Source organism: Mus caroli, unplaced genomic scaffold (genome assembly GCF_978045245.1).
Source record: "Mus caroli unplaced genomic scaffold, Mus_caroli_1 scaffold_18, whole genome shotgun sequence".
NCBI classification, from domain to species: Eukaryota; Metazoa; Chordata; class Mammalia; order Rodentia; family Muridae; genus Mus; species Mus caroli.
In genome coordinates, this window is record NW_028227273.1 from 47,238,837 (window position 1) to 47,263,742 (window position 24,906).

The 24,906-nt window shown below is 49.3% G+C and overlaps 1 protein-coding gene across 5 annotated transcripts in view; it reads right to left on the reverse strand.

The window, feature by feature from the left end:
* The window catches only part of Ccnd3 (cyclin D3), a 96,975-nt gene extending 74,269 nt beyond the window's left edge, over window positions 1–22,706 (reverse strand). For 3 of the 5 annotated variants that reach the window (XM_085833315.1, XM_085833316.1, XM_085833314.1), the window contains exon 1: window positions 22,550–22,703. The gene's annotated coding sequence lies outside the window, so the exon portion shown is untranslated. Of the gene's footprint in view, window positions 1–22,549 lie in introns of all 5 variants that reach the window. The other 2 variants (XM_029471077.2, XM_085833317.1) reach the window with 2 other exon arrangements.
* Window positions 22,707–24,906: the final 2,200 nt, after the last annotated feature.

Consider the following 24,906-nt stretch of genomic DNA (forward strand, 5'->3'; position numbering starts at 1 on the left):
CTATGTAGCCTGGTGACCGGAACTCAACCCCTGGAATTCATGGAAAGGTAGAAGAAGAGAATCAGCTCCACGAGGCTCTCCCACCCCTGCCTTCATGTGTACCCTAGGAGAAGCATGCCCCCCACACACATCAAAGTAAGAATATATACTTTTTTTCTTTTTTAAAAAAATTACTTAGTTATTTTATATATACACTGTAGCTATCTTCAAATATACCAGAAGATGGCATTGGATCCCAGTATAAATGGTTGTAAGCTACCATGTGGTTGCTGGGAATTGAACTCAGGACCTCTGGGAAAGCAGTCAGTGCTCTTAACCGCTGAGCCATCTCTCCAGCCCCCTAGAAATACTTTACCTCTTCCCTCCCCTCTCCTTTCTCTTCTGCCCTCCCTCTGCCACTCACTCTCCTAGGCTTCTTGGTGACCTCAGGAGGGTGCTGTCTTCCACCTCCCCGAGCACAGAAGAGCAATGGGCTCCCAGGTCTATCAAGGACTCAGGCCAAGTGACTATCTGGAGAGGGTCTGCTGCAGAAACGCAATCCAGTCCAGTCAATGAATTTATTTAGACAGAATTTCACTCTGTAGCTTAGCTGCTCTGGAACTTGGAACCTATGAGAGGCTGGCCTGAGCTCACAAAGATCTGCCAAGTAAGTACTGGAGAAAAGACACACACTGCTATGCTTTGCCGTTTTACTTATAATTTTAGTGCTGACGACTGAACCCGACGTCCTGCATACTTAGCATCTGCTCCAATACTGAGCCACAGTACCCTGAGAGTCTTATACACAGCGGCTGCCCCTAGCTCTCTACTACTGAGCCACAATACCCTGAGAGTCTTATACACAAGCGGCTGCCCCTAGCTCTCTACTACTGAGCCACAGTACCCTGAGATTCTTATACACAAGCGGCTGCCCCTAGCTCTCTACTACTGAGCCACAGTACCCTGAGATTCTTATACACAAGCGGCTGCCCCTAGCTCTCTACTACTGAGCCACAGTACCCTGAGATTCTTATACACAAGCGGCTGCCCCTAGCTCTCTACTACTGAGCCACAGTACCCTGAGATTCTTATACACAAGCGGCTGCCCCTAGCTCTCTACTACTGAGCCACAGTACCCTGAGATTCTTAATACACAAGCGGCTGCTCCTAGCTCTCTGGGGGCATTCATGTATTCAAACCACTGTCAGGGGTGGGGGTGGCTATGTAAGCGAGGATGCACCGGGCATTGGTTAAAGATGTGGGACCTTGGAGGGTCTTGGGGGGGGGCGGTCCCAAGGAGTTAGTTGATACAGAGGTGTGGGAACGTGCCGTGTTATCAGTGAGAAATCAAAAGGAAGGAAAGACTTTTGCATGTACACCCACGAGGCCCCAGAAGAGGTGGACAGGTTTACTTCTTTGGGCCATCTTCCTGCCAGCAGCAAAGATGCCTGGTGTTTAATCTCAAAGCAAACACCTCCCTGCAGCCCCTTGGATCTGACCCTCGGACTAGAAGCCACGTCCAGGTTCAGGAAGACAGGAATCATCAGACCGACCGTTCTCTGGTCTCCGTAGGTGGAAGGGGCTCTCCTCCCCACCCGCATTCCCCAGCCCTTCAATACCATCAAGCCTGCTGCTCTCTGAAGGTTAGAGAACAACCTTCCAGGTACAGAGTACAGCGCCTCAACCCCAGTCCCTGGTTTATGTCAAAGGGCGACTAAATGTGAATCTAATACATAAATCTAATACATAATCAAAGCACACCTCTCAAACCGACTGTTTCTCACATGGTTTCTCTTCTGTTTGAGGAACGGCTCTGACGTGCTCAAGGAACTACCTGGAACTGGATCCACTGCGGGGAAGGGGAGGAAAAGCTGGTGAGAAGAGGTGAGCTTCAGACCTGAGCTTCAGGCTGCTGCTGGCCAGTCACACTGAGCAGCTAGATGTCTTAGCATCTCCAAGCCCAGTCCTCTCCCTTGTAAAACAGATCTGGTAGTGACTGTGCATGGGTTTGCAAGGAGAATATAGAGCACACATTGCTGGCTGGCGGTATAGCTTAGTTGGTAGAGTGCATATCCAGCATGCACAAAGCCCTGGGTTCAATCCCCAGCACCGTATAAAAGAAGTGGCAATGCCAGTCATAAATGTGGTGGTGAATACCAATCATCTCAGCACTTGGGAGGGGACAGCAGAAAGACTGTAAAGACGTTTCAAGGCTATATAGGGAACTTGAGGCCAGTCTGGGCTGTGAGACCCAGTCTCGAGGGTAAGTCAACAGAGTTCAAACTGTAAAGTAGTTAGAGACAAAATCCGGCACACAGTAGGTGCTTGTTAATAATAGATGCTATTATTATGGAGATAGGAATGTCACAGGTACAGCTGGAGAAGAGATATGAATGACGTCCTCAGGGTCCAGGAAGGGAGCAGAGGAGAGGCCGAGGAAAGGAAACTGGCCATAAAGAGGAAGAGAGAGTCAGAGCTGGGGGTGACATCAGGGGAGGGAATGAGAGGACAGCCCCGGGAATGATGGCCACATCAAGCATGAAAGAAGGCGGGGAAGCAGCTGAGGAGTCTATCAGCTGCCTGCAGCTCAGACAATCCTTGTGCCCATCTTGCGTTTGCCCCCGCCCTGGAGCCTCTGCCCCGGTGGCAGTGGCATTGGCCACCCTCAGCGCCACGACCCTTGTTGCCACATTGTCAGCTGCTGTTTCTTGCCGCACTCTCCTTCCTGCCTGTGAGGGCAGAAGGGAAGCAGCTGCCCCCAGAAGACCTCACTCTCCAGCCTTGGAGGCTGGGGCTGCACGTGGTGGTGGGAAAGAGGTCTGGAGACAGGCAGGCCAGAGTCTGTCCCAGGCGGGGCGCATGCGCTCAAGTGCAGCTATGTGATCTCAGCAAGTCGGGTGACTCATCTAAGCCTTCATTTCCTTGTCTGTTCAGTATGGATAATAGGATAAGACGAAGGAAGAAGAGGGTCTGTGTCTGGCATAGAGCAAGCGTTCAGTACTTGCTGGTCACTACCAGGGCTGGCTTTCTGGGCCTGAATATACTGCAGCTTCCTAAAGTGCAGACAGGTTCCATAGAGGCCTTAGGATGTATCGCTCCTATCCCGACTTCTTATACACAAGCAGCTGCCCCTAGCTCTCTGGGACATTCATTTATTCAAACCGCTGTTCAGGGGTCGGGGTGGCTACATAAGCAAGGATATGCCTAGCATCTGTCAAACACATAGGATCTTGGAGGGTCTTGGGGGCCTCAAGGAGTCAGTTGAGTACAGAGGTTTGGCAGCGTGCCAGCAAGAAGCAAGTGACCCTTCTGCTTGTGTTCCCACTGAGCCAACTTCCTGCAAGAAGCGAAGACTCCCGATGTATCTCAAAGCTAACACCACCCTGCAGCCCCCTGCATCTGACCCTTGGACAACCAGGCTAGAAGCCACATCCAGGCTCAGGAACACAGAAGTCATCAAACCTTCTTCAGGACAATGAAGACACTTCCTGATGTGGCCCAGGGCCTTCCTGAAACCCTGCATTCTTCGGACTGGGACTGCACTGCGTATGGGGGGTATCTTGAAGAAGGGGTGTTAATTGCTACTCATGGTGGCCCCAGGAGCTGGCCTAGCCCTGTGGGATGGGCAAGTAGTGGCTCCTTGTAGCTCTTAGACCCCAGGCTAGCATGTGTCGAAATAAGGGCACTAGTGTGAAGTCTCAGGAATTATGGAGTCTCTCAGATCCCTGAGACCAGGATACCTTCAGGCACTATACTGAGGAATGAACTTCCATTAAAAAGGCCCTCATAGAGGTCACTGTCCTTTCTCTACTGAGTGCCTGGGGGAGGGACGGGGACGGACAGATGTCTCCAGCCCAGTGAATACTCTTCTCACCACTAGACCCCAGCTCCTGCCTCAGCCTCCCCAGCCTGGCTATCAGGGCTTAGCCCCACTCTGTTTCCCAGGCCTTCCTAGATTACCCAGGGGAGAGTCTGAGGGTGGCCCAGCCTGGCAGATGGGGGCTGGCCCTGGAAGAGGCCTCTCTTTTCCACCTCCGGCCACCTGTCTCGAGTCCTCAGTCCTTCCAGACAGCTGGAGAAAGGCCCCCCGAGAGCCTCTGCCGAAAGAGGGGGCTGATGTGGGAACACAGCTCACAAGGAGCCAAGCCAAGGCTGAGGGGAGGCCCTCCGGAGCCGACGGGGATGCCGAGTGTGCTCGGGTGGGGGCGGGGCAGGCTGGGGGAGAAGTAGGGATTGGGGTGGGATCACAGAACGGAATGCAAAGCTTGTTCTCCCCGGGGCACAGCTGTTTATTTTGATCCCCTTGTCAGCTGCTGCCTGTTCCTTATCTCAGGGCTCAACGGAGACTCCACCTCCTCCTCTGTTGCTGAGCTGGAGAGGCAGACTCTGCGGGATGCTGCCCAGCTTCCTGCTCCCACCGCAGTCTTCCCCCAGCCCTCCACCCTTGCAGCCCCAGGCTGCTCAAAAGGACTAGAGGAAGCTGGCTTTCTTCAGACCTACTCTGTGCCCTTTTGAGGGTAACTACCCCCTTATCTAACTCCGCCCACCCCAATTGTCATGACGGCCTGAGCTGGGCACCCCCGAAGTGCCAGGCAGGACACTTTTAAATTTTTAATTGGTATAACAGGACTTGGAAGAGAGGACAGAGAGTTGCGAACTGGGGACAGCCCACACCAGGCTCTGGGCCTTATTGAGCCTTCCACTGCCAGCTTTACTCTTAGCTCCTACAGCTTCCAATGAGGAACCACAAACTAGCGACACTTTTTCCATAAGCTCATGGTACACTCCTAGTACATGTTCTATTCTTCCTGTTATTATAGAACTGGACCTTTTTTTTTTTTTCTTTCTTTCTTTTTTTGGTTTTTCGAGACAGGGTTTCTCTGATAGCCCTGGGTGTCCTGGAACTCACTTTGTAGACCAGGCTGGCCTCGAACTCAGAAATCCGCCTGCCTCTGCCTCCCAAGTGATGGATCAAAGGCGTGCGCCACCACCACCGGGCTTTTTTTTTTTTTTTGAGACAGAGTCTCACATAGCCTGGGCTGCCCTCAAACCTAATAGGTACCCCGAGGAGGACCTTGAACCCCTGATCCTCTGTCTCTACAAATCCTGGGATTATGTAGCACTGGGGGTCAAGCCACACACAGCTGCAGCTGAAATGTTCTTAAAAAAAAAAGAAGAAGAAGAAAAGGCAAAGCCGGGCGTGGTGGCACACGCCTTTAACCCCAGCACTTGGGAGGCAGAGGCAGGTGGATTTCTGAGTTCGAGGCCAGCCTGGTCTACAAAGTGAGTTCCAGGACACCCAGGGCTATCAGAGAAACCCTGTCTCGAAAAACCAAAAAGAAGAAAAGAAAAGAAAAAAGAACTGGCATGGTGGTGGACGCTAGTAATCCCAGCATTGTTCTAGGTCAGCCTGGTCTACATAGTGAGTTCCAGGCTGGCCAGGTAGGACCCCCACCACACACAAAACAAAATAAACCCAACCAAGCAAATTCCCACTGTTACCATTTGTGGTACACTTCCCTTACTTAACGATGTGTCTTAATGTATGCATAGTATATCTAAACTGCATGTATGAGAAACCCTCACAGATCAGCTTGGCCTCAAACTGGCGATGTAGTTGAGGCAGGCTTTGAACCGCCACCTCCCGAATTCTAGGATTACTATAGTTTATGGAACTGAACACAGGGCTTCCTGCATGCTTACAGAAGCACTCTACCAACTTAGTGACATTCCTCAGTCCCATTCTCTCTCCCTCTCTCTTTTGGCCTGGAACTCACAGAGATCCTCCTGTCTCTGCCTTCCAAGTGCTGGGATTAAAGGCATGTGCCACCATGTCCGGCTCCCACCCTCTCATTTCCCTTCCTCCCTCATCTGGGGATTAAATCCAGGCCCTCAGCCTGTTAGGCAAGGGCTCTCTACCACAGAGCTCTACCTCTGCCTTCTTTTGAAGAGACTGTTCCCCACCAGAGTACAGCAGTTCTGCCTCTCTGCAGGGCCATCCCACCACCTGAAATGAGATTTTCTTCTTTCCTTGATGTCCTGTCATCTTGACTGTGGACAGCCCAGCCCCCTGCTGAGCTGCACTTCCATCTGCTCCTTATCTACAGAAACCAGGCCCCTGACCTGTACCCCAGAAACCTGTCACCAGCACCAGGTGTCACCAGCACAGGCCCACCTGGGCAGAGGTAAGACCAGCTCCCTGTAGGGCCCTCTTTCTACCCTCGGGCACTTCGGTTCTGTCATTTCCTAGCTCCTTCCTGAAAAGTGTCTCTCGGAGCTCCCAGAGTAGACCCTTTGCTTTACTTTGGGTAATCCGTTTCTGGGGCTACTAGAACCTCAAGTTACAGATTGATCCCCCACTCTGGCCCCCAGCCCCCAGCCCAAATTCAGTTTGTTTCCGATGACAAGACAGGATGTTTTCCCAGCTTCTCTTGAAGTCATGAAACTCATTTTGAAAACTTATTATCATCGTGTGTGTGTGTTTGTATGCCTGTGGATGAGCACATACCACGGAGTGTGTATGGAGGCCGGAGGCCAGATTCCAGGAGCGGGTTCTGCCCCGTCCCCAGTAAGTTCCAAAGCTCCAGCTTGAGCCTCACAGGCCCTGAAGCCGAGCCTGACCAGTGTGTTTTACAAATAAAACAGTACAGCAGATTTTTGCTTAAAAGACATCAAAAGTACATCTGCTGTAGCAAGCATGCGTAAGCACATTACAGCGGATCTTCTTTGGTTTTTATACATATTTGTGTGTTTCTGTACATGTGTGGACAAAATGGTTTAAAATGAAAACATTTCTAGGATTTGTCTTATTCTATTTTTGTCGGCTTTTTTTTTTTTTTTTTTTTAAAAAACAAGGTTTCAAGCAGCCTAGGCTGGCTTCAAACTCCTTAAGTAGGAGAGAAGGACCTTAAATTCCTGACCTTCCTGCCTCTACCTCCCAGAAACCAAGATTACAGTGTGCGCCACTATGCCCAGCTTAATATGTCAAGTTCTGAAAAAAAATATTTCCAGGCCAGGAATGTGGCTCAGGGAATAAAGTGCTTGTCCAATGTAGTTCAGACTGGTCTCAAATTCACTGTGAGGTCAAGGATCCAAGGATGACTCTGAACCTATGACCTATGACCCATGACCCATGATCCTCCTGCATCTACCTCCCAAGTGCCGACCCTGTCTCAAAATGGAAAATAAAAACACAAACAAAGCTGAATGTGTGGGACCTGAGACTCAACAAAGCCAAAACTTCTTACGAGGTATTGATCGTTATCCCCAAATCTTTCGTACTTAAAAAAAAATGATATGCTTTCTTAGATGGGCATTACGGTGCATGTCTTTAGTGCCAGCACTAGGCAGAGGCAGGAGGATCTCTGAATTGAGGCCAGCCTCAAACTACTCAACAGAGCTAGTCCCAGGACAGACAGGGCTTACAAGAGAAATCTGGTCTTGAAAACACTATAAATATGTGTTTGTCAAATGATACCTAATCTCCATTTCTGCAGATCTCCTACAGGACGGGAGGGCTTGACTGAAGTATATCTGAGTCTTTCCTCCTGGTTTTACCGTCTCTATTAATGCTACCAGCATTCTGCCAGGAAGCCATGCCGAACCTTGTTTGTTTTGTGTAAACCTTATTTTGAGACAGGGTCTCATTAAGTTGCCCAGGCTGGCCCTGAACTTTCAATCCTCCCGACTCAGCACTTCGAGTAGCGGGGATTTACAGGCCTGTATCCCCAGTCCTGCCTAGCTGTCCTTGAGCCTTCTCACTCCTAAACTGGAGCCCAGAGCCTGGCAGGGGAGAAGGAATTCGAGCAGCTAGTACAACACAGACCACATACTTCATCGCAGAAATATGCAGGGTGCCTCTCAGGGGGAACTGTGGGTAACTCTATTTCCTACCAGTTACCCAGTTCTGCTGCTCCGGAAGCCTTCAGAACCTGTTGTCAAACGGCCCCCTCCTCTCCTTTCCCGACATCCTGTAGGACGGGAGGGCTTGACTCTTAACGGACAGATTTGGAATCGCCCAGGAAACACAGGCAGAAATATTTCCAGAGGTTTTAACTGAGGAGGGCCAAGCCTCTCTGAGTGTGAGGGGTGCATTCTCATGGAGGGGATGGTCTCAGACTGAATAAAAACAGAGACAAAAGAAAGGCAGCTGAGGACCAGCAATGCACCTCTCTCTCTCTCTCTCTCTCTCTCTCTCTCTCTCTCTCTCTCTCTGCTTCCCGGGTGCAGAGGCAATGTGACCAGCTGAGCCTCGCCTTCAGGCTGCTAGCTCTTCCTCACCGTGATAGATTAGAGCCCCCTCATCTATATAAACCCTGACAACCCCTTCTCTCCTGAAGCTGCCCGTGTCAGTATTCGGTCACAGCAGTGAGAAAAGCGACCTACACCCTAATTTCAAGTCTTGTCATAAGTTAATGGAGAGTCTCCATCGGTATTCCACTATAGCCTCGGGATTTGTTTTAAACTGCTCCGACGGCATGACTTCCTCCCAAAGCCTCAATGGCTCCTTCGGAACACTGAGTCAGGTACAACACACACACCTGCCTGCCTTCACCATCTTACTACTGTTTCAAACATTCTTTCCGCCCCTTGACGTCCTGATAGGAGCACTGTCCTCCAGCTCAATCCACAGGTCCCCCACTTTCTGATGACATCTCTGTCTGAGGCTGGCTTTTCTTTGTATACATTCACTCAAAGCACTTAAAAACTGCTCTTTAAAAGCTGGGCAGGGATGGCACATGCCTTTGATCCCAGCACTCGGGAGGCAGAGGCAGGCAGATTTCTGAGTTCCAGGCCAGCCTGGTCTACAAGGGAGTTCCAGTTCCAGAATAGCCAGGGCTACACAAAGAAAGCCTGTCTCTCTCTCTCTGTGTCTCTCTCTTTTTTTTTTTTTTTTTTTTTGAGACAGGGTTTCTCTGTATAGCCCTGGCTGTCCTGGAACTCCCTTTGTAGACCAGGCTGGCCTGGAACTCAAAAATCCGCCTGTCTCTGCCTCCCGAGTGCTGGGATTAAAGGTATGTGCCACAACGCCTGACTGAGAAAGCCTGTCTTAAAACAACAACAACAAGAGCCGGGCTTGGTGGCGCACGCCTTTAATCCCAGCACTCGGGAGGCAGAGGCAGGCGGATTTCTGAGTTCGAGGCCAGCCTGGTCTACAAAGTGAGTGCCAGGACAGCCAGGGCTACACAGAGAAACCCTGTCTCAAAAACCAAAAAACCAAAAAAAAAAAAAAAAAAAACAACAACAACAACAACATCCACTGCTGCTTTTTGACAACCTCAGACTTGCTGGTCCATGCCCAAAATCCCAGCATTTGGAGCCATGTGTTTGAGACAAGTCCTGGGCTGTTTAGTGAGTTCAAGGTTAACTGCAGAGACACTGTCTCAGAAAGCAAAACCAAAAGCTGCTATGGAATCATTTCTCACCAAAACCTCTTCTTGGGGCTGGGGATTATGGCTCAGCAGTTGGGTACTCGTCCAGCATGGGTAGGTAGTGGGTTTGATTCCCTAGCATGGAAGCAGGGGCACACCAGCACAAAATACAAAACCAAAACTCTCTTATTTGATTTCCTCACTTTCCAGTGAGAGGAAGTTTCTGGTCAACCTGCCGAGTGTTGTGCAAAAGTAACCAGTCCGTCTTCCAAATTGCCACAGGACTGCCACATGAACCCTTCTTGTGGCCCTGCTAGCCACAAGAATATGCATTAGTGAACTTCTAAATACAAACACTTAACAGTGACTAAATGCAACTGGAGGAACCAATGGTTGGTCAAAGGTGCCTACGCATTGTTGGTGTACTATAGTTCCTGGGTCCAAGTTCAACCCAAGATTTGAAGGAAGACTTGGTTGGGTATCCTAGAGAAAACCAGCTATGTTACAGATTCTTAGGTGTAACCTGGGTTGTATGAGAAAATTAAGGTTATTTTAATAAAGGTATTTGGAGGGGGACTGTTTTATACACACACACACACACACACACACACACACACATACACACACACAGTCTCAAGTGTCCCAGGCTGGTCTCAAATTCATTACACAGCCAAGGATGGCTTTGAACTCATGATCCTCCTGTCTCTAAAGCCCAAGGAGTAGGTTTACAGGAGTAGGCCATCATACTTAGCTTTAATAGTGTTGGGGGTGTGTGTGCAATGGGGAATTAAGATTTGTTACTTAATGTGTATGTATGTGTTTGTGTGGATTTATGCATGTGAGTGCAGTGCCCACAGAGGCCAGAAGAGGGCATCAGATCTCCTGGGTGTTTATAGGCTGTTGTGAGCCACCAGCCTTGGGTGCTGAAAATTACTGGCCTATAGAAGAACAGGGAGGGATGGAGAGATGGCTCAGCGGTTAAGAGCACTGACTGCTCTTTCAAAGGTCCTGAGTTCAATTCCCAGCAACCACCTGGTGGCTCACAATCATCTGTAATGTGATCTGATGCCCTCTTCTGGTGTGTCTGAAGACAGCTATGGTGTACTCATATACATAAAAATAAATCTTAAAAAAGAAAGAAAGAAATCTTATAGAAGAACAGGGACTACCCCTAATCAACCACCAGCTCATCTCTGCAGCGCTATAAAAGCTTTGATGATTGTGTTTTCCCTGATTTTGAACCCAATACTGAGTACATCATACTACTACACATTTCAAACAGACAAATGAATATTTTCAAAGCCTCTGTGTATTTTAGATGATGCTGGATGACTGTATGAGGTGCCTGAGCCCTATACCTATGCAGCCCTGTCCTCTGGATGGGGCATGGGTCACTCGATCTAGGCAGGGCTGCCGCCTATCTCTAGGTGAACTCTGAGAAACCTCAAAACCTTCCTCAGAGGCCAAGTCACCGTTTCAGCCCCAGGACCCAGCTTAAAACCATGAACTTGAGTTGTACCCCCAGCCACTGCCCCAGTGCCACGCCCCAGTAAAGCTGATATGGGAAAGCCCAAGGAAAAAGGAAATGAACGTTGGAGGGGGAGGGGGTCAGAAGAAAATGTCTGCACCTTCATTTCAGTTGAGTGGCTGTGGTCTGGCTGATTCATCCAGGGCTCCACAGATAGGTCAGAGCCCCAGCTCCACCTAGCAAAGCTCACATCCACCATCACACGCTCCTGCTTCCGGGGTCCTCTGTGATACCTGACCTTCCTGCTGGGGCAAGGCCAAGACATCCTTATTCCATCTGGTTTGGCTTAGTTGATGTTGCTGGGGCTCTGGCTAGGAGACCTAAGGGATCCAGGATGCCCTGTGGATGTTGCTGGGGCTCTGGCTAGGAGATCTAAGGGATCCAGGATGCAGGATGCCCTGTGGATGTTGCTGGGGCTCTGGCTAGGAGATCTAAGGGATCCAGGATGCCCTGTGGATGTTGCTGGGGCTCTGGCTAGGAGACCTAAGGGATCCAGGATGCCCTGTGGATGTTGCTGGGGCTCTGGCTAGGAGATCTAAGGGATCCAGGATGCAGGATGTCCTGGTGTGCTATGAGTGGTGGGAAAACCTACTCCCTACACCACTACTTCCAAGACACATGTACATGTCACTCACAACCAGTTCAGAAGCCCCAGTCCTCCGTGTTACTAGCCCCAAGACTATGTATAAGGCACTGTCTCAATAGGAACCTAGTATCATATCTCACATCCCCAATGGGACATACACATGACAACCAAGCTGGCCTCAAACTCATAGAGGTCCATCTGGCTCTGCCTCCCCCCGTATTGGGATAAAAGGCGTGAGCCACCAGGGCTCTTGGCATTGGGCTCTCAATACTGACCATGAGCTCAGCTGTTTGGTCTGTGAACTTCCATTCTTCATGTGTGAAGTAAGGAACCCCAGCACCTGCCTATTACATGTGCATGTATGTGCACACATGTGCATGTTTGTATTACACACGTGCAAGATACTGGACAATCCTGGATGTCAGTCTCAGGACAGTCAACTGCTCCTCTGAGGCAGGGTCTCTCAATGACCTGGAGATCAATCGCCACCTGGGCTAACTGGCTGACCAGGGAACCCCTAGGATTCTGTCTCTGCCTCCTTGGCACTAGATGGCACATAAGGAATTTGCATACGTGTTGTGAGGCTCAAATTCACACCTTCATGCATGTGAGCCAAACACTGCACTGACTGAGCCAGCCGTCTTCCAGCCTTTTGTTGTTTTTCTTTTCTGAGACAGGGTTCTATGCATCCCAGACTGGCCCCAAGTCCAAGGGTGACCTTGAACTTCTCCTTCTCCTACTTGTACTTTCGGAGCACTGGTTACAGTCATGGGCCACAACCAGTTTTTTGTGTTCCTGAAGACTGAACCCAGAGATACATTATGCCAGGTTTCCTCCAACTGAACGACACCCTCCAGCTCCTTGTTGGATGAGTATGAAAAATAAGTAATAATTGAGTTAATAAACATACAGATGGAAGGAGAATAACACCTTGTGTAAGTTGAACTCTGACCTCCAAGCACAGGCTCCCATACACTTCATACACTTCACCAAAACACACACACACACACACACACACGCACACACACACTGTGTGTGTATATATGCATATATATATATATATATATATATACCCACATATACATATATATACACATATGCATATATATACACACATACATATATGCATATGTGTTTTTTAAAGAAAGAAAATGTATACAGTATATGCTCATGAGGAACACCCAAAAGGACTCCCAGCAGTTATGTCTGAGGGAACTTTCTGAGGACCACCCAGAGGCACCAAAGTCAAGTTCAGTGGTTATACTAAGTCTGAGCAGACTCAAAAAAAGACTTTCTCTCCAGAGATCCAGAGATCTGAGAGGCAGATTTGGTTGGTCTTGTGGACTAAGTCAATCAAAGAAAAGACAGATGCTGGCCCTAGGACCAGCAAGTACCAGCTGACTGGGAAGAAGGGGGGACTTAGGGACTGTACTAAGTCTCTGCTCTTGATTGGTCATCTAGTATATCTGAAGGCCCGTGACCCCCAAGACCCTTCCCACTGTGGTTGATTGGTCATCTAGTATATCTGAAGGCCCGTGACCCCCAAGACCCTTCCCACTGTGGTTCATGGGTCTGTACAGGACATATCTTAGGAGGAGGGGAGAACAGAGAGGAAAGAAGAGGCAGCCTTCTGAGCCAGCTACTGGGGGCAAAGAGCCTTCCCTTCCTAAGGTCCCCAAGCCATCTTGGTTCTCCTGCTAAAGATCCAACCCCTCCCGGGGTCTCTCATTCAAATTGGGCTCCAATCACAGCAAGCTCTGCAAATGAGCTCAGGAAAGATTCTGTGACAGCAGACAGAAATCTTCAAGGGACAGGCGGATGGGACCTACAGGTGCCCTCTCTTCCCCTAGCAGGGCCCCCCTCCTCCAGCTGGAGCTTAAGTTGATGCTCAAGGCCTGCATGTGTCTGAGGCCCCGGCCCTGACTTCCTTTCCCAGAACTCAAGAGAGCCCAGGGGAGGGGCAGGGAGGAGCAGCCTGGAGAGAAGGGAGCAGAGATCCGGAGGAGGGTGGGCTGGAGCAGAAAACGCTGGGGCCAGAATCGGGAGGTTCTGGGATTGCCCCAACTTCAAGGACTCTGTCCAACCTTCTCCCCAAAGGCCAAAACTTTCGGGTCTATTTTTACTCTAGAGGAAAAAGGGCTGTGAGGCCAGAACTCGGGCTGGGTGGTAGAGCATTTGCTGAGCACACACCAAGCCCTGGGATCCATCTGCAGCACCATATAAACTAGGTCTGGTAGCGTATGCCCTGTAACCTCAACCCTTGGGAGGGAGAGGGAGGAGGATCAGAAATTCAAGGTCATCCTTGACTGCAGAGCAAGCGTGAGGCTAGCCTAGGCTATGTGAAACCACGTCTTAAACAAAACAAAACCCATGCTGAAGTGAAGTAGCACACATACTTTTTTTTTTTAATTTATTTACTTATTATTATATGTAAGTACACTGTAGCTGTCTTTAGACACACCAGAAGAGGGAGTCAGATCTCATTATGGATGGTTGTGAGCCACCATGTGGTTGCTGGGATTTGAACTCGGGACCTTTGGAAGAGCAGTCGGAGCTCTTAACCACTGAGCCATCTCTCCAGCCCAGCACACATACTTCTAATCTTAGTACCAGGCAGGTACTACTAAGTCGGAGGCAAGCATTATGAGTTCAAGATCAGCCTGATCTAAAAAGGGAGTTTCAGGTCACCCAGAATTGCATAGGAAGGTCTTGTATCAAAAAATAAAAAGTGTGTGTGTTTGCATGTGTGTGTGTGAGAGAGAGATGGAGCCATAGGCGAGATGATGAAGAAAGAAACCAAAACCGGTGTGGGGTTAACCCCCATGCCCACCCTAAGGAGTAGAGGCTGGAAAATGACTTCTGCTGTCAAGAGAACCGTAACTATCACTCATCAGAAGCCATGGCCTGCCTGGCCCAGGGCAGGACTTTGTATTATCTCTTTAAGTCCAATGCAGGTTAGACTCTTTACCCAGTCATATCCTATGCCTCGTTTCCTCATCTGTAAAGGCAGAATAATGCTCGTCTTGCCTGGGATGTAGCTGTGTGACAGAGTACTTGCTGACATGTACAAAGGCCTGGGTTTGAGCCTCAGCATATACACAGACACACACACAGACACAAACACACACACACATACACACACGCAAGCGCGTGTGCTTGCTTCATTGGGCTGTGAGGCCATTAAGATGCTCCTTAGCATATAGTAAACATTTAGCTAGTGCTAGCCACCATGAGGGAGGGGCCACAGGTGAGGAAACAGACACCAGAAAGGAGCCTAGCAAGAACCAAGCCAGGCAGCTTATCCATACGGACTGCTCTCTGGCCCGACCACCATAGAATGAAAATGGATGGTGAATCCCCATTTGACGCCAAACAGCCCTACCAGCCTGCCAGCTGAGCTGTGTGAAACTTAGCAAGAAGCCTAACTTCTCTGTGCAGCGGCTTCTTGGCCTGTACGACAATGTTTCCTATCTCCTATGTCTCTTGAGCTGACGGTGGTTAGGAAAGAATGGATTATTACGTCTTTGGAAACACTAGCCAGACTCTGTTCCAGGGCTGTTCACTGTGGCCATCTTGCTTGCTCTGGGCCGAATCTGCTGTGTCCTGTAGCCCACTGACCGACCGTACGGCCTTCTTAGTTCTCTGTCTCTGTCTCTGAAACAAGCTCTTGCCCAGTCCTGGCTTGCCATGGAGACCAGGCTGGCTTCAAATTCCCAGAGATCCACCTGCCTCTGCCTTCCTAGTGCTGAGACTAAAGGCCTGTGCCATCAAGCCAAGCAAGCAATAGCCCTTAACGGGTCTGACGGGTTGCAATAAGATCTGGCCCGGATACAGGAAGAACCAGCCCCACCTTCAGAGAGGCATGGCTAAGCCTCTGCTTTCTAACCTCAGGAGAGGCTGCTGGGGAATTTTACCCAACATGGGAGAACTAATTCTTTCAGAAAGGTGTGGCTTCCGAGGTCCTTTACAGGCAACAATGTAAGTGTTAGACCCTTTGAAGGGTAGGAAGGGTCATTCCAGAGTAGCTTCCCTGAAAATGTGCTGGCGCCGGCTGACACATGGGTCCCTCGGAGGCAAGGACGTGGGAAGGTCATGACGGAAGAGTTGGGGGAGGGCCCCTGCCTGCGCAAAGGAGCACCTTCTCCCAGCGCTGCACACTTGGGCCAGAGCACATTTTATAGAGATTCTGCCTGGTCCGGTCAGAACAGCTCTCTGTGTAAACAGCTGGGAATGGGGTGGGGACAGAGGTCCCAGGAAACCAGCTGGCGCCTGAAGGACCAGGTGGGGTTCTTCACCCAATCCGGGGGCCCCTGAAGCGACACTCTGGGCTGTAGCTCCATCTGGTGGACCAAGTATGAATACCATGGGCCGGGGCCAGCGGCAGGCAGAGTGATGACGCAAGGGGGCCTCGGTGAGTCACCCAATTTCTAGGGGGAAAGGGGTGGAGTCTTCACGTTGACACTCTGGCAGAGGCCCTAGGTGCATGCGCTCTAGGCTTCTGTAGCTAAGACTCACGTCATTAGGCTGGGATCACACAGTTATTTGTTAGAAAGTTCTTACATTTTTGCCAAGTGGGCGTGGTACTTTCCATGCCTGTAATCCCAGCTCCCAGAAAGAAAAGGCGGGGGTTGCTACAAGTTCAAGGATGGCCAGGTCTGTTTACAATAGTACCGGGGTTGGGGGGAGGCTATATGGCAAGGCTCAAGCAATAATAATAACAATAATAATAATAATTCAAAACGATCAAAACGCAGAACCAAATAAAAAACCCACTACTCAAGAAAAACGTACGGGTCTGGAGAGCCAGAGAAGCAGCTAAAAGCTTGTCCTGCTCCTGCAGATGACCCAAGTTCAGACCCCACACTGTGTGGCTCACTTCAGGCCCTTGCATTTATGCGCACAGACACAAAGAGACACATAGTTTCAAATAAAATAAACATTTTTGTTTCATCCTAATGCATCCCAGAACTACCTTAAACATCTAAACACTTCTTGTATCTCCTTCAGTTTCTGGAGTCTAACTTCACTTTTTGATGCTGCCTTGCTTGAACGACTGGTTGATTTGAGACCAAAGCTTTACTCCACAGCCTAGGCCCCTTCCGACTTCCAATGATCCTCCTGCCTCAGCTTCCTGAGTGCTGGGACCACAAGCATTCACTACTACCTCCAATACCACTGCATTTATTTATTTTTCCTACTTAGCTCTCCTTTGTTTTTGTCTTGTTTTTTTAAAGATTTACTTATTTATTATATGTAAGTACACTGTAGCTGTCCTCAGACACTCCAGAAGAGGGTGTCAGATCTCATTACGGATGATTGTGAGCCACCATGTGGTTGCTGGGATTTGAACTCAGGACCTTTGGAAGAGCAGTCAGTGCTCTTAATCGCTGAGCCATCTCACCAGCCCTCTCCTTTGTTTTTAAATTAAAGCTATTACTTATATGCCGGGCGGTGGTGGTGCACGCCTTTAATCCCAGCACTTGGGAGGCAGAGGCAGGCAGATCTCTGAGTTCGAGGCCAGCCTGGTCTACAGAGTGAGTTCCAGAACAGCCAAGGCTACACAGAGAAACCCTGTCTCGAAAAAAACTACAACAAAAAAACAAAAAACAAACCAACAACCAACCCCCCCAAAAAAAACCCTATTACTTATATGTTTCTAAGGTGCAGGTGGGTCTCAATTGAGGTGCAGAGAGGGCATCAAATCCCTTGTAGCTATAGTGCCAGGCAAAGTGTATACTGGGACCCTGCCCTGATTCCACTGGAAGAACAGACAGTGAGTATCATGTCACTGGGTGTCCTTCTCCAACGTATTTACTTGCAAAGACTCCCTCTGTGTTCTACCCCAAGCCCTCCCTCTCTCCACACATCACACCGTACCATCAGTATTATATTTTTGTTTTAAAATTGTATGCGTGGGGGCTGGTGAGATGGCTCAGTGGATAAGAGCACCCGACTGCTCTTCCGAAGGTTCAAAGTTCGGATCCCAGCAACCACATGGTGGCTCACAACCACCAGTAATGAGATCTGACTCCCTCTTCTGGAGTGTCTGAAGACAGCTACAGTGTACTTACATGTAATAAATAAATAAATAAATAAATAAATAAATAAATCTTTATAAAAAAAATTGTATGCGTATTGGTGTTTTGTCTCTACCTGGGTCTGTGCACCGTGTGTGTGTGTGTGTGTGTGTGTGTGTGTGTGTGTGTGTGTGTGTGTGTGGTGTGTGTGGGTGTGTGCCTGTCTGTCTGTCTGTCTGTCTGGTGCCCAGGAAGGTCAGAAGGACACAGAGTTACACAGACTTCCTCCCGGTGGGCAGGAAGATAGGGTGAGGGGATGTAGCTAGGTAATACTGGTGGTGAATTCCAAATTCCCAAGATGAAAGGTCTCTTCTTCGCCCTCAGGACCTGAGACAAAAGCCTGGCAGCTTAAAACAAAAGTTTTGTTGGGTTTCTTCTCCCACTCCCGGACCCCCTGCTGATGGACTCCAAGCCTGGAAGGTTTACAAGCCAATCAACCCTCCTATCTTTCTACAAATTGACCAACCCTAAATTTAGGGGAGAAGGACTTTTGGAGAGACTTAAAAAGGCCTCCAGCTTTCAATTTTTTGTTTCCCAAGTCTGCACTCTCTGCCTTGCAGGATCTGTTTCTCTGTGTGTCTGCCGCCTCATTCCCAGTACCTGCCCTTCTTCAACCATAGGTTCTGTCTGCTGCTGTCTGCTTGCAGTCTGAGATTTCCCTCAACACTACCAGCTGCTTCCTACTTTCTAATTCTTAAAGTGGCAGAGCACATAAACCTGATCAAAACTTGTAGACCTTAAAAAAAAAGGCCTCAGAGCCGGGCGGTGGTGGCTCACGCCTTTAATCCCAGCACTTGGGAGGCAGAGGCAGGCTGATTTCTGAGTTCGAGGCCACCTTGGTCTACAGAGTGAGTTCCAGGACAGCCAGGGCTACACAGAGAAAACTTGTCTCAAGGAAAAAAAAAAAGGTCTCAGGGCTGAAGAGAAGGCTCAGCGGTTAAGAGCACTGACTCCTCTTCTGAAGATCCTGAGTTCAAATCCCAGCAACCACATGGTGGCTCACAAACATCCGTAATGAGATCTAATGCCCACTTCTGGTGTGTCTAGAGATAGCTACAGTGTACTTACATATAACAATAAATAGATCTTTAAAAATATATATATGAAAGAAAGAAAGAAAGAAAGAAAGAAAGAAAGAAAGAAAGAAAGAAAGAAAGAAAGAGAGAAAGAAAGAAAGAAAGAGAGGAAGGAAGGAAAGGGCATCAGATCCCCTGAACTGCAGTGACAGATGGACAACTGTGAGTTGCTGGGAATCAAACCTGGCTCATCTGGAAAAACAGCCTGTGCTTTTCTGGTGTATAGGGTCTCTCTACACAGCCATGGCTGACTTAACTATGTGGACTCACCGCGATCGCCTGCTTCTGCTAGCATTCAGGCATGTTACCCCCACAGTCAGTTACAGCATTATTTTTAATATTTTTAATATATTTTACATAGATGGGAGTTTGGCCTGCACGTGCAGATTCGGTGTGGATGCTGGGAACTGAACCAAGTCCTCTGGCAGAGCAGTCTGTGCTCTTAACCTACCCAGGCATCGCCAGTGCTGGCCGCGTTATTTAAAAACAAAAAAAGACCTTCAGACCTCAGCTTCCATGGCTGAAAGTAGAAAGCGCATTGTCTGACTCGAGGGAGACCTACCTTCATCTCTGAGCTCTGCCACTTAATAAGCTGTGTGACTCTGGCAGGTTCCTAACCCTCTCTGGACTCTGGTTTTCACGATGATAAACTGGGACAGAGGCACGCGCATGCGCACCTAGAATTACGGTGAGCATCAAATAAGAGAAACACTACGGAGCCCCTAAGTGGTTGTTGAAGCCACATGACCCAGAGTTCAAAGGTTTTTAGGGGTGCTTTCGGGAGAAAGTGAGGGGCTGAGACCAGAGAAGACACAGACTCCAGTCTTACTGCAGGAAAGGTGCCCTAGGCAGGCAGCGGGGACAGGGACAAGGACAGGAATTGACAGCTCTTTGAAACTCAGAGGATTTAAACTTTAAAAGTCTGTGGGCAAAATAAACACACCTACCGTTCAGCAGGGAAAGGGAAACTTGGCAGAGGTCCCAGAACTTTCCCCACCCACAAGCCGCCCTAAACTTCCTCTTGTGGTTTCTCAAGGGTACAGCCCGTTCTTCCTCTACAAGGGAGGGCGGAGGGAAGGGGGCGTGCCCAGACACTGGGAGCAGAGAGGAAGAGGTGGGAGGGGGCAGAGGAACTTCGTTTGCATTATTCATACACTTCACAACCTCGATCCCTCACCCTCAAACCCAACATCAACACCCATCTCAACACTCATCCCTTCTTAGGATCAATGCTTAGCCGTTCTTTAAAAAACAAAAAAACCCACAACTTTTACTTATTTTATGCATATGGATTTCTTGCCTACATGTAGGTCTGTACACCCTGTGCATGTGTGGTGGAGACCAAGGGAGGGCTTCTGATGCCCCTAGAACTGGAGTTACAGACATTTTGAGCAGACATGTGGGTACTGGGAGTTGAACCCAGGTTCTCTAGTATCTCAGCCAATGCCCTTAACCTCTGAGCCATCTCTCCAGCCCTGTCAGTTGGTCTTCCTAATGCAGGGTTCACTTTATGTAGACCAGGCTGCCCTCAAACTCAACTCACAATCAACACTGGCCTGTCTCTACCTCCTGAGTACTGGGATTGCAAATTGAGTTGTAATCATAGCAGACATAGAGACCTGCCCTGGGCATCTCCAAATCTATGCAGAGAGTTCCTCAGAGCAACCGAGAGTTTCGGAGAGGAGGCAGAGAAAACAACTAGACTTCAGGAAGGCTGCCCTGTAGAGGGGCTCACATCCGTCACAGACACTGCTCCAACTTGCAGGGAGTAGATCCAAGGGTGCTGCTTTTCATGAGGTGACACGGGAGATTCGAGGGGAGAGCACCTTAAGCTTCTCCCATTTCTATATCATCTTCTTAATCAGATTCCAAGGTCGAGTGTTCCTCTTGAGACGTAGGATGAGAGAGTCTAAGTCTGAATGTGCCTAAGACAAGGCAGGTGTGGTGGGTAGCACATGCCTTTAACCCTGGCACTCTTCAGAGAGACCAGACGTTCAAAGTCAGCTCACCTACATAGTTTCAGGCCAACCTGGGTTACAAGACAAGTCTCAAAGGACAAATGGAACTGAGGACGTGGCTTGTGGAGAAGGAGTTGGTGTGCATGTTAAGATCTCAGGCCGTCATGTAAAAGTGGCCAATGTTAGTAATCCAAGCACAATGTGGTTGGACAGGGAGGGAGACAGGTGGATACCAGGGGTTGGGGCCAGGACTTCAACAAGTGGTTGTGAGCTACCATGTGCATGCTGGGAACCGAACCTGGGCCTTCTGCAGTAGTAGTAAGTGCCCTTAACTGTTGAGCCATCTCTCTAGTTCCCTGACATTCCTTTCTTGTTCCCTCTTTATAGAGATCTCTTTACCTCCTGTGCCCAAGTTTCCTCATCTGTAAAATCGAGCTCCTACTAGATGATTTAATACAGCTATTAAAGACAGTCAGCGAAGCCGGGCGTGGTGGCGCACGCCTTTAATCCCAGCAAGAGGCAGAGGCAGGCGGATTTCTGAGTTCGAGGCCAGCCTGGTCTACAAAGTGAGTGCCAGGACAGCCAGGGCTACACAGAGAAACCCTGTCTCGAAAAACCAAAAAAAAAAAAAAAAAAAAAAAAAAAAAGACAGTCAGCGAAATGGTCCGTCTAACCTACTTACACTCAACGGTGCTGTGTAACTCTCTGCTAGGACCCCAAGTCCTTGAGCAATAGAAACACAACCGTGGGAGCCATGACCACGGGTTCAAGGATTGAGCACAGACTGATGCCCCGACGGAATGACCAGAGACACTTCCCATCTCCAGTCTCTGTAGCTAGAAACTCTGGTCTCATTCCACAATGTCCCCAACACTGGCAGAGGGAAAAGGGTCCAATGAGTTGGTAGCCTGCTGTGCTAGGCAGTGCCAGAAAGCAGCAACAGAACCACTTCTACACGGGGGACTAGTCCCAGAGGACACTGTGGTGACAGGCACAGGACAAGGCTTGTAGTCCCAAGGTCCAGGATGGGGAGTGGGTGTCCAGTATGGTGTGGACTGTTCTATCATGCCCTGCTGGGCCCACTCAGTCACATCCAATTGGGATTTTAGGGGATCCAGTTGGCAGCTTGTCTTTCCCAGAACTGCTTCTGTCTATTCCTACTTCCTCATGCTGGGAACTGAGTGGTATAAGCAGGAGCTATTTCCCAGTTACCAGTATAGCCCAGTGCCCAACAACATTATTGCAATTCAGTTTGCCTCAAGGGGGAAATAGTACCCCCAAGACTCCCCCCGCCCCCATCTAATACTGAAGTCAACAACCATCCTCTGGAAGCCACCCCAAACATCTCCTTCCCGGACAGAGTCTAGCCTTCAGCTGTGGCAGAGTAACTCAGCAGCATATTCCGTGAAACAATACCAAGCACACAGTAGGTGCTCACCCAGTGCAAACGAATGCTGCTTCCTTGCAACATCAGCCCACTTCTTCAGTGACTCCCCCACCCCCACCCCCAGGTCTACATTTAAAAGGATGAAGGAAGCTGAGACCCGGGACACATCAGATATCCACTCAAGATCTTCAGGAAAGTTCTCTTCTTTAGCCTCCCTCCTTGGGGTCTGCTCTACAACCACCAAGGCTGATATTTGCTGCTAAACCCCTTGGACTTGCACATGAGCCTGGAGGGAGGCTGTACCGAGGACCTACACACGTTTTGGTGGCTTGGAGACCTCTGGGGACTTCTCTGACCTTTGAGGAGCTAACTCTGGTCAATATATCATACTCAGTGGGAAAGTAAGCTACTTTTGGGGCCAAAACCGAGGTGAGAGGGAACCACTGAACCCACCCACCTGCTATTTCCACTTCTAGATCTCCAGCCTGGACATCTTAGTAACATCCTAGGCAAAGCTGGCAATGCGGACATCACGTGTATTCTGGCTTCTGCAGCCCCCAAGCCTACCTCTTGCCAGATGAACTCACCGAGCTTAGAAGGTGGTCTCTTATTTTCTCTCTCGCTGCAGGACATCTGTTTTGGGGCAGTACGAGTGATCACAACCCCGCCGGCCACAGACAGACCAGGGGCGTGCACTCCGTTTCCTGGGCACCCAAACAGAGCGAGTGTCCACCCCCACAGGCGCGCGGTGTTTACAAAGTCCGCGCTGTACCGCAGAACTCGAGCTGGAAGCTGGGCAGGAAGTGGGGACGAGGGGGCGGGTGAGACAAAGGCGCTGGGTGCTGAGCTCTGCCTGGGTCTGGTCTCTGACACCCAGAGAAGCAGCCAGGAGAAGGGTCATCCAACTCTGAACCCTAATCCATTCACGGGGTCTACAGACCTTGGGCCCGGGGCGGGGTTGCTCCGTCCGGTTTAGGGGTACACATTGCAGAGGGATGCCTTCTGGGTATTTGCAATTCCTGGCGAACGCTGCCCAGGAAGTAAACAGTAGACCTGAGTTCTTAACTCTTACCACAAACCCAGGTACCCGCGACACCTGTTATCTCACCCGTTATTTCACCTGGTTCCCAGTTATCACGTGGGGGAGACTGAGGCACGGTGAGGTTAGGTAACTGTGACCAGAGTTTGAAGGCTAACAAGCCTTAGGATTCAAACCCAGCGACAGCATCTGGCCAGGCATAACCACCCCTACCTCGTCCCCCAGTTTAGGATGGATAAGGAGAGGCAGTCTCTCTTGAAGAATTTCCAGACCATAGAGGCTGATGGGTAACATGGGCACAAAGTTCTGGGGGTGAGAGAGGCAGGCTTCTTCGCTCACTAAGTAAACACTAGAGGCAACAGTGCAGGAGAATCACCCAAGGAGCTTGGTAGTAAGACAAAAGCCAGCACCCGGGTATTGACCGTTGCCTAACTTGCAAAAAACCCCGGGTTCCCCAGCACTACTTACATTGAGTAAGATGGTGAATTATTGTAGCCCCAGCTCTCTGGAGAAGGAATGGGTAGGATAATCAGGGTAGGGTGTTTGTCTTTGTTATTGGTCTGTTGCCTAAAGACACCACGCACGACCAAGGCAACTCTTATAAAAAGAAGCATTTTAATTGGCTCTGCTTGCAGTTTTAGAGGTTTAGTCCACTGTTGTCATGGTGGGGAGCATAGCTGTGTAAATAGCGCTGGGGCAGTAGCTGAAGACCCTATGCTATATCCTGGTGTGCAGGCTGACAGAGGCTCACACTCAGAGACAGAGAGACAGGGATTGAGAGAGAGACAGACAGACAGACACTGGGCCAGGTGTAAGCTTTAGAAACCTCTAAGCCCACCTCCAGTGACACCTCTCTTCTAACAAATTGCCCAACCCTGGTGACTAGGCGTTCAAATATTTGAGCCTAGGGGGTCCATTCTTATTCAAACCACCATGACATTCAAGGGGTAAAGTTGCTGCAGTTAAGAGTCCTCTTCTCTTCCAGAGACTCAGTTCCCATCATCTACCTGGCAGCTCACAACAGTCTAGTTCTAGGGCATGCTAAGCCCTCTTCTGGCCTTCTCTGGCACCAGGCACGCAAGTGGTTCACAGACATACATGCATGCAAAATGGTCATACTCATAAAATAAATGCATACATGTATTTATTTATTTAATTCGTTCGTGCGTGTGTGTGTGTGTGTGTGTGTGTGTGTGTGTGTGTGTGTGTGCTTGTACATACATGTGAATACCCCCAAAGTCCAGAAGAGGCCTTGGAACTGATGTCACAGGCAGTTGTGATACTCAACATGAGTGCTCAAATTTGGGTCATCTACAAGGGCAGTATGTGTTCTTAACTACTGAGCCACCTCTCTGCCCCAAAGTGTATTTTTTAAAAAGATTTGTTTCATTTATATGAATACACACACTATAGCTGTCTTTAGACACACCAGAAGAGGGCATCGGATCCCATTACTGATAATTGTAAGCCACCATGTGGTTGCTGGGAATAGAACTCAGAACCTCTGGAAGAGCAAGCAGAGCCAAAGTGCTTTTTTTTGTTTGTTTTTTAAATATTTATTTATTGTATACATGTGAGTACATTGGTCTTGTCTTCAGACACACCAGAAGAGGGCGCCAGATCTCTTTTTCTTTTCTTTCTTTCTTTTTTTTTTTTTTAATGGAGACGGTTTTCTCTGTGTAGCCCTGGCTGTCCTGGAACTCACTCTGTAGACCAGGCTGGCCTCGAACTCAGAAATCCGCCTGCCTCTACCTCCCAAGTGCTGGGATTAAAGTCGTGCACCACCAACACCCGGCGAGGGCGCCAGATCTCATTGTAGATGGTTGTGAGCCACCATCTGCTGGGAATTGAACTAAAGACCTCTGGAAGAGCAGTGCTCTTAACCCGCTGAGCCATCTCTCCAGC